Source organism: Symphalangus syndactylus, chromosome 2, assembly GCF_028878055.3.
Source record: "Symphalangus syndactylus isolate Jambi chromosome 2, NHGRI_mSymSyn1-v2.1_pri, whole genome shotgun sequence".
In the NCBI taxonomy this organism is placed as follows: Eukaryota; Metazoa; Chordata; class Mammalia; order Primates; family Hylobatidae; genus Symphalangus; species Symphalangus syndactylus.
Window position 1 is genome coordinate 116,795,604 of NC_072424.2, and position 9,216 is coordinate 116,804,819.

A 9,216-nucleotide genomic window follows, 5' to 3' on the forward strand; every position below is an offset into this window, starting at 1 on the left:
CATTTTTAGCCCACAAGAGGTAATTTTAAAAAATCCTGCCATCTAGAAACAAACCCCCTTTTGGTTTAATACCTACAAAAATGCTTTAGAGACAATGGTCTATGTATCAGAGGCTCTATATAAAACACTTTGGGATTCAATGTTGTAGACTCTAGAGCAGTGATTCTTAGTAATTTTGGTCTTAGGATCCCTTATACATGCTTTAAAAAACTACCGAGGACCCCTTTCCCTAAGTTTTTGTTTTTGTGGGTTATATTTATTGATATTACCATATGAGAATTTAAAATGGGAAATAAAAAGGTATCAATAAATTCATGTAAAATAATAATAATCCTATCACATGTAACACAGTTTTATACAAATAACTATTTTCCAAAACTAAAAAAAAATAAATAAAGTGAGAAGAGTGTATCATTTTACAAACATGCAAATTTCCTTAATGTCTAGCTTAGGAAAAGGTTCTCTTCTCTGCCTTTGTATTCACTTTATTGATATGCTGCTTCATTTAAAGTGTAGAGGAAATTCACACTTTGCACAGATACATGCTGGAAAAGGAGTATTTAGATAGCTTGTTAGGTAATTTTGATGATTATTCTTCGATACTACATCAAAATTCAACAAGTGGTAGTTGCTTAAAGGTTAATTTCAATATAAATCCAAAACCACATCAACAAACTTTTCTAAATGTGACAATTTTGCTTGTAAAATATTTTACAAATCACATTTGTTAATATCACTACTGATCTCACCAGAAAAGTCATTAAGTATTGGAAGTATCTGCACATGGTAGCAGATAAAAGTTCTTTAAAATCGTAATTTTCACTGGAAAGCTTGAATTTTATCATTAGCAACAAAGAACATCACCTGTTTTCCTTAAATGGCAGGCCCACTTCCTTCATTTTCAAGAAACTGTCTGCCCAGTACCTAAGTCAGCTATTCTTTCAAGAAAAATGATGCTCATGAAAAAAGTAGTTACTTTAGCTCTCAACACACACAATTATGTAATTACTTCTCAAGACAGGCATTATGGAACCAAAGTGTTTTATTCACATTTAGCATTTTATCACATAAAATATTAAAAAGATGTATGCTTAGGGTCAAATTTTAATAAAATTAGTAATTTTTATTGCTACTCAAAGGGCTTTATTTTTTTGTCGCCCAGGCTGGAGTGCAGTGGCACGATCTCGGCTCACTGCAAGCTCCGCCTCCCAGGTTCACGGCATTCTCCCGCCTCAGCCTCCCTAGTAGCTGGGATTACAGGCTCCCACCACCACGCCTGGCTAATTTTATTGTATTTTTAGTAGAGACGGGGATCCAGGATGGTCTTGATCTCTTGACCTCGTGATCCACCTGCCTTGGCCTCCCGAAGTGCTGGGCATTCTTAAGTGACACTGCTTGGCAGTCCAGCATACAATATTAGCACAGTCTGGTGCTACTGCCTTGATTTGTGCTAAGAAACCAAAAGTTTTATCTGCCCTGACTTTTACACCATCAATGCAAGTGTCAGCGCAGTAAAAAAGGTAATTAATAATACTATTGTTAGGAAAATAACTTTGACCTCACAGACCAGGGTCTGGAGACCATACTTTGAGAAATGCTATTACAAAGTGAAAATAGAGGACAGTGATAAAAGGAATTCTTGGTTTTGATCCCATCACTGTGTACTACACCTCCCTTAAAGCAGCCACTGAAAACCATGTCTTATGGGAGCAAGCAATTAATATGAATTAGCAAAACTGGCAAGGTGAGGAAAGTAGTGAACTAAGGAGTGCAGGTGTAAAGGAAGCAGCTGCTATTCAACTCTAGCTAACTGCTGCTATTGAAGAATACTTGCCTAATGACACCATGAAGAGATTCTTCTAAAGTTGGATACACGGAATTTTCTATAATATATTCCCATTTTCAAATGCTAGTGTGGAGTCAAAATAATTTTTTAAAATATGCAGACCAAACACAACACTTGGACGACCTACTTGCATGTTCTGTCCCAAAGGTATTCATAATACGGAAAAATGGCAATAAAATAAATGGCAAGACTGCAATAATGTCCCTTTGTGTCCTTTAGCAAGCAGGTTAAGGGCAGGGTAGGAAAGAAGGGTAAGACCAAGTTTCATGAAAGATAATCTTACACACAGGCATTATTATATATTAACCTGCCTTCCCAATTATATAATGGTCCTAGAGAGTTTCAGCTACCTAAGACACTGGATGCCCAGAAAAAAAATTATTCTAAGGCCATCAATGAATTATTATATATTTTTATATATATAAAATATAATAGCTTTATATAAGATCTTGTTATCTGGCAAAATGACTCAAGGTATTAAGACAATTGAGTAGTAACCAAGGGAAATTAATTACTAAAAAATACATTATCTCATCCTTCACCAGTATGTCAGTACAGCCCTTAAATACATATTCCAATAGAATAAATAATACAAGAATTCTAAAATACCTCTTCCCTTCTTTCTTCAGTAAGTCAAGACTGCTTCACACTTGCTGTATCTTCAGTATGTTTTCCTCTCAGACCTCTTCTGTCATTCAGGTTTCACCTTAAGTGTCATGCTTTCAGAGGCCTTCCGTAAGCACTCTACTGTTATTTATTGTGTTTCTCCCAAAAGAATGAGAGTCAAGAGAATAAGGAAGGCCTCTTATGTTCCCAGCATCTACACCAACTCCTGACACACAGTGTCAATATATATTTGTTGGTTGGATGAATGAAATGTTATTTATGATTAATTTTCCTGTGGTCCCTCTCCGCTCCTACACACAGGCTACAAGATTAACAGTCCTAACATATAGCTCCACATAACTTTATTGTATTTTAAAGAACAAACTTCTAAGTTCAGCATTCAAGATTCTCCATAATATATAACCCCAACCTTCCTCCCCAAACTTACTTTGGCCAACCTAGATTGGGCTGTCCTACCTCTGGGTGACAGAACAAGACTCTATCTCGAAATAAACAAATAAATAAATAATAAAATTAGATCCTTCCTTCTTTCATGATACATCTTAAGACCTACTTCCTTCCTGTAACATTTTCTATCCATCCCACTCCATAACCAAATGATCTTTTCTTTCTCTGTGCTAGTACCCCAACTTTTACCACTCAAGTTACTAGTATTATCCATTTATTACATTAACCACACCACACATTCCATACCCACATTCCCCTCCACTAAGCTCCTTGGGGGCAGGACTATGGCTTAGGTACACTGAAATCCACTGCAAGGTCTGGCAATGTTCTTTGCACATGGTAGGCACTTAATACCTATTGAAGGGAATTGCTCCTTGTCATGCCCATACCCTCCTGGTTTACCGAATTCATTGTTAGTCTTCATTTGAATCAACCCCTTCTTACTTGGAAAGATCATGTTCACCATTTCTTTAAAAATTAAACATTTTCTAATAATAAACAATGTTTGCTTTGTCCAAGTGGCTTTGATTACACACAATCCACGTACACCTTTACATCATCTTCAGCATTGAAGTACACTGTTAGAAAAGTCCAAGGAAAAACAATCAGTGGCAAAGAGGACGGACACATGCCAAAGCCCAGTCATTCCAAAATGGCTGTTTCCTTTCTGCTATCAAAACAGAGTATGTGTAGCTTCGGGTACATACTAATCTCTAATATTTTCTTTCCTCACAAAAACAACTTCATTTCAATACTTAGCACAATCCAACAAACAAGAGGGTAATTCATATCTATTACTGTATTCATAAGCCATGTATATATTCCTCAGTGACTCTTGCTATGCCTTAGTGACCAACCCCACTGCCAATTCCCTCCTAAACTCCTTACTCCTTTCTAAAGTGAAATGCAATCATTTCAACCCTTTTGAGATACTTATCAGTTATATTAGAGCAAATAGCTCATCTCACTTTCACTACACTTCTCATCTAAAACTTTTAACTGCTCATTGCTTTGCTTACACAACTCAAATGCTCCTTGATTTCAAGCCTGCACACCAAGACCACATTGCATCTTTCCTTTCTCCTGCCATGATTTTATCTTAACACTTACGTAAACAGACATTCTCTTGTTTTTTTTTTTTTTCTACCTTTCACCCAAACTCCATTTTACTTATCTATAACTTCCATTTTACATTTCAACCACTTTCCTACCTCAGTGAGGGAAAATTCTCCAGGTCTTTCCCCCAACACTATGTCCTTAGGTAAAATTAACTGTCTATATGTTATGATGTTGACGTAATGATGTCCATTATTTTATAGAACTCAAAAAATAAGAAATGCATAAAATTCATCACAGAAGAATTACTACAGCTAAATAGTACCATTAGACTTTTCTTGAGCCCTTACTGCATATTAGGTACTTAAACACAGAAATATTAGAACCACGTGCACACACAAAATAAGTATGTTAATTAACTCAATTTAGCCATTCTACAATGTATACATATTTCAAAATATGTTGTATATAATATACACAATTTTTGTCAGTTAAGGAAAAATTTTAAAAATAGACAAGAAAAATTACGTAAGTACGAGATAAGAATTTCCTTTCTATACAAGTATTAGCATATAAATATAAAAAAGGTATATTTCTCAATACAAAAAAACCCCCTAGAAATGTCTTCTGTAACTTTTCAGCACAGAAAGTTCAAATATATATACATATTCTTCTTCCTCTACTAATATTTTCATAGAAATTCATCAAGAGAACTCACCATCACAATATAGATTACTGCTATAGGACCTAGAAGCTTCTTAATATTGGGAGGGTAGAATTCACTCTACCTGCTATGGAAGGGAATCATAAAGAATGGGTTGAGTCAAACAACCAATGTAAGAGGACTGAAGCAGCTTAAGAAGTTTATAGTTCTTGACTTCAATTTCTGCATAGTATATGTAGTTAAAGAGATTCTCCTTAGCAGTATGTGATTCCTGGTTCTTTGACTATAAATTCTTACTTTAGGAAATAGAAACTCCCACTGTCAGTCTACTCTGATAAAAGTAGTACATACAGGCCAATAAATATTTTACTGCTTATAATCAGTCTCACTGTCATTGTTATCTAAACAAATAAAACACTTCTGATAGCCTCAAACATAAGAACTCCAATGTGAAAAATAGTATGACTACTTTTAAAGTTTGATAGTTTGATCCAGGTCTCAAATTCCCAATTAAAATAATTATTTGTATTATCTACATTAACAATGACAACAACAACGACGACAAAAAGGCTTCAAAAAAAAAAAAGATTAAAGGTAAGAAAGGAGAAAAATCACAAGTACGCAAAAGTAGTTTGAAAAATACTACAACCACCTAAAACTGAAGCTTGAAATAGTACTAGTTGCCTTTAGAAAATACGATGGGGTATGGAGATAGTCCAATAAAATTAATTTGATCACTGTCTTTACTTAGGGTGATCATAAAATTTACATCCAAACTGAGACATGTGTAGAGTGAAAGAGGCACTGTTTATAATTATGCCTAAACAAGAGGCATAAACCAGGACTGTCTTAAGCAAACCCAGACATAATTGCTTGTAAAACTCATTGAAGATAAATAATCCCATTCAACCAATAAAGTGTGTAGGGTGACATGGAAAGACAACACCTGCAACCTGCTGCCTTACAATATGCCACATAAAATATTAATGTTTTGATTAAGGAGTAGTATTTTTCAAGAACCAGTTACTAATAATCAAACCTCTCTTTTCTTAACATGGAAACTTGATTATTCCAGAACTACAATGACTCCTGATCAGAAATTTTAAAAAATCATAAAAGTTTACAATAAAACATTTAAACACAGTGGGCCAGGCATCATTTTAAGCACTTTATAGCTCATTTAATCATCTTAGCCCAGAAGGACAGAGATTTCTATCCTATTTTACAGATGAGAAAATTGAAGTACAGAGAGGCTCAGTAATTCATCCCTGGTCACAGTAAGTGATGAAGTTGAAGATTCCAGAGTGTGTTTTCACCAACTGTACTATGTTGCCACTACTGCTCCTCTAGTGGGAGAAGCAGGAGCCCACAATTATTCCTAAGTGCACAGAATACAGTGGAGCTCTCAAGTATCTCAAGTGAGTAGAATCGTGGTTAAACAGAGTTAAGCATGATATAATTTCTGGTATATATCTGTTACCACTGGTCAAGCAGGAGCAAATGGGACAGGGAAATTTCTTTACTTATAATATGATAAAGGGAAACCCATTCCACTGTTAGGATAATGTACTACACCAGTGCTATGGGTTATCACAGGGTGAGAATGACAAAAAAGATGATTATTATAATAATGACAAGCATTAACTGTGCACACACCATGTGTCAGGTACTGTTCCAAGCTCGTAACGTGTTAACTAACCTAATCATCCTAACAACCCTATGAGGTAGGTACTGTTTTATAGTTGAGAGAACTGACCATACTTGCTCAAGGACACACAGCAAGTGACAGAACTTAGATTGAAACCCATGCTCTTTATCACTTCATTATTTAATAAGGGATCATATTTGCCCAGTAGTACATTCATCCAATAAGCTGCATTATAACAGAGTTTTAGTATGTTACATCATAAAACAAGAGTTGTTAAGTTTTTGGTTGGAAAGCCGCAGAACCAAGTTTTGATAGGTGTCATATTTCTCGAGCTTCTGCCTAAAAAAATGAAAACGTCGAATTTTATCTCTAAGGTCCCTTCTAATACAAATATCATTTCTCTGAATGCAAATTCCCTAACATTTCATATAACTACAACACAAACTACCTGCTGAAAACATCTGCTATGGTTTGAAGATATGCTTTAAACCACAGGCTATGGTTTGAAGTTCATGCTTTGGAAATTTAATCTCCAATACAACAACAGTGTTGAGAGGCAGGACCTTTAAGAGGTGATTAGGTCACAAGGGCCCTGCCTTCGTGAATAGATTAATGTAATTTATCACAGTTGATTCATTATAAAAGGCAATTGGGCCCGCTCCTGAGCATGCAATTGTGCTCTCTTGCCCTTCTGCTTTCCATCATGGGATAATGCAACAAGGCCCTAGCCAGATACGAGCTCCTCGACCCTGGACTTCCCAGCCCCCAGAACTGTAAGAAATAATCTTTTTTTTCATTAACAATTACCCAGTCTATGGTATTCTGTTTAAAATAGCAACATAAAATGGATAAGACAACATCTAATCTTTAAAAATCTATTTCTGCCAAAGTGCCAGACATAGATTAGATATGTGACTCCTTCGAAAAATAACACAGGTGGTTATTTAAATATGATTATGAGATCAAATATACAAGAAGTTACATTCACATTTTACTCAATTAAAAAGTACAGTATCACACACAAAAGTTGAGGTTGACTCAACCTTAGGCCACTCGATCTGCTGGGATTTATTAGTGTCTTCCTTTTGAGTTTCTATAGCTGTATGCAGCAATAATTTTAGGGTAAAGGTAGTTCAGAGTAGTTTTGCTGAAGACTTTCTACATTCTCCCTTGCCTATTTACCATAATCCCAGGGCAGCAACACTTTATACTCAGTAGGTACTTAATGAACATACACAAACATCACTAAGCACACTCCATCCCCAACACATGATAAGAACAAAGAAAAAGAGCCTCAGGATCTGCAAAAAGCTGCTTCCTACCAGAATAACAACAGTAGTAGCTAACAGCTATATAAAGCACTATTCCAAGTACCAGGCGCTGTTCCAGGTCCTTTATGAATGAATTCATTTAGTCCTCAAAACAATCCTATGAGGCAGGGGTTACCTTTATTCCCCAAACGCAGGAAGAAAAAAACTAATTAATGCCCAGAGAAACTAAGGCTCAGAGCAGTTAAGTACAGATGCTCCTTAACTTATGATGGGGGTCACATCCCGATAAACCCAACCTAAGCTGAAAATATCCCAAGTCAAAAGTATGTTTTCGACTTACAATATTTTCACCTTATGATGGGTTTACTGGAACGTGATTCCATCACAAGTTGAGGAGTGTACTGAATGTGTATCGCTTTCACACCACTGTAAATGTGAAAAATCCTAAATCAAATCATTGTTAAGTCAGGGACCATCTGTACTTGCTTGATGGTGGTAACTCCTAAGAATTAAACTTCAACTTAAAAATTCCATCAAGGATTTTAAGCTGACTAAATGAAAATAAAATAAAAGTGACAATGATGAAAAAGCTATCATTTATTGAGTGGTGTATCAGTACTTCTTTAATACAATCCTCAAAAATGACCCTAAAAATTACGCATTGTTATTTTCATTTTACAAATCAAAGTAATGGGCAAAGAGATAGTTCTTGCCCAAGGATATTGACTAGAAATTTGCAGAGCCAAGATATGAACCCAGTTTTGTAGAACTCCAAAGCCTGGCTTTTCTCACTATGCCAGTATCTCCCAAATTTCAGACACTTGCATACCACCTTCACAAATTCTGTCATGTTCATGGACCACTTGCACTATTATGTACTTAGTATTTTTTCTTTAAATGAGACACTTTTTTAAAGTTAAACTTATTTTAAAAGAAACTTTGTATCATGTATAAATGGAAAATTCTACTTCACTTGAAATAGAGATAAAAAATAATATATTCAATGAAAACAAAACTGTAATTTCAGCCAAATACCACTGTCTGCTAAATGTGCTTACAGCCACATCAAGGCCTACCTGTCCTTTATTAAAAGAAGAGAGCAAATAATACGAGAACGGTGTTAAAAAAAAAATTTACTAGCTCCAAGCTGAAACTTTCTCCATGAATAATCAGATGTGAAAAACAACAAGAGAACAGCTTCCTTACTATGTGCAAGAATTGGGTACACATCTCACGTTTTGCGGAACAGAACATAAGGCTGCTCTACTGCCTCTCCTTGATTCAAGTACACACCCATATCTGCAGTCTTTCATGTATTCTCAATATTGTATAGAATGTGCTAACACTGAATAGCAGACTAGTTATTGTACCTAGTAGCATTATAGAAACATCTCATCAAAGTCTTCTCCTCTTAAGTACTTACATACAATGTTGAAAATACATACTTGGCCCTGGGAGGAAAACAAAATTTTAACACAGAACCCTTTTTGTCAAAAACTTTCTGCCCTAGTTGCAAACAACACACAATCTATGATATAAGGCTGTAATTTTTTTTTTTTTTTTTTTTTTGAGATAGGTCTTGCTGTGTCTCCCAGGTCTGTCTTACAGGCTGGAGTGCAGTGGCGTGATCTTGGCTGACTGCATCCTCAACCTCCTT

The 9,216-nt window shown here is 35.5% G+C and overlaps 1 protein-coding gene across 11 annotated transcripts in view; it reads right to left on the reverse strand.

Annotated features, from left to right (window-relative positions):
• Nucleotides 1-9,216, reverse strand: part of REPS1 (RALBP1 associated Eps domain containing 1) — an 85,094-nt gene that overhangs the window by 56,137 nt on the left and 19,741 nt on the right. The window lies entirely within an intron of this gene.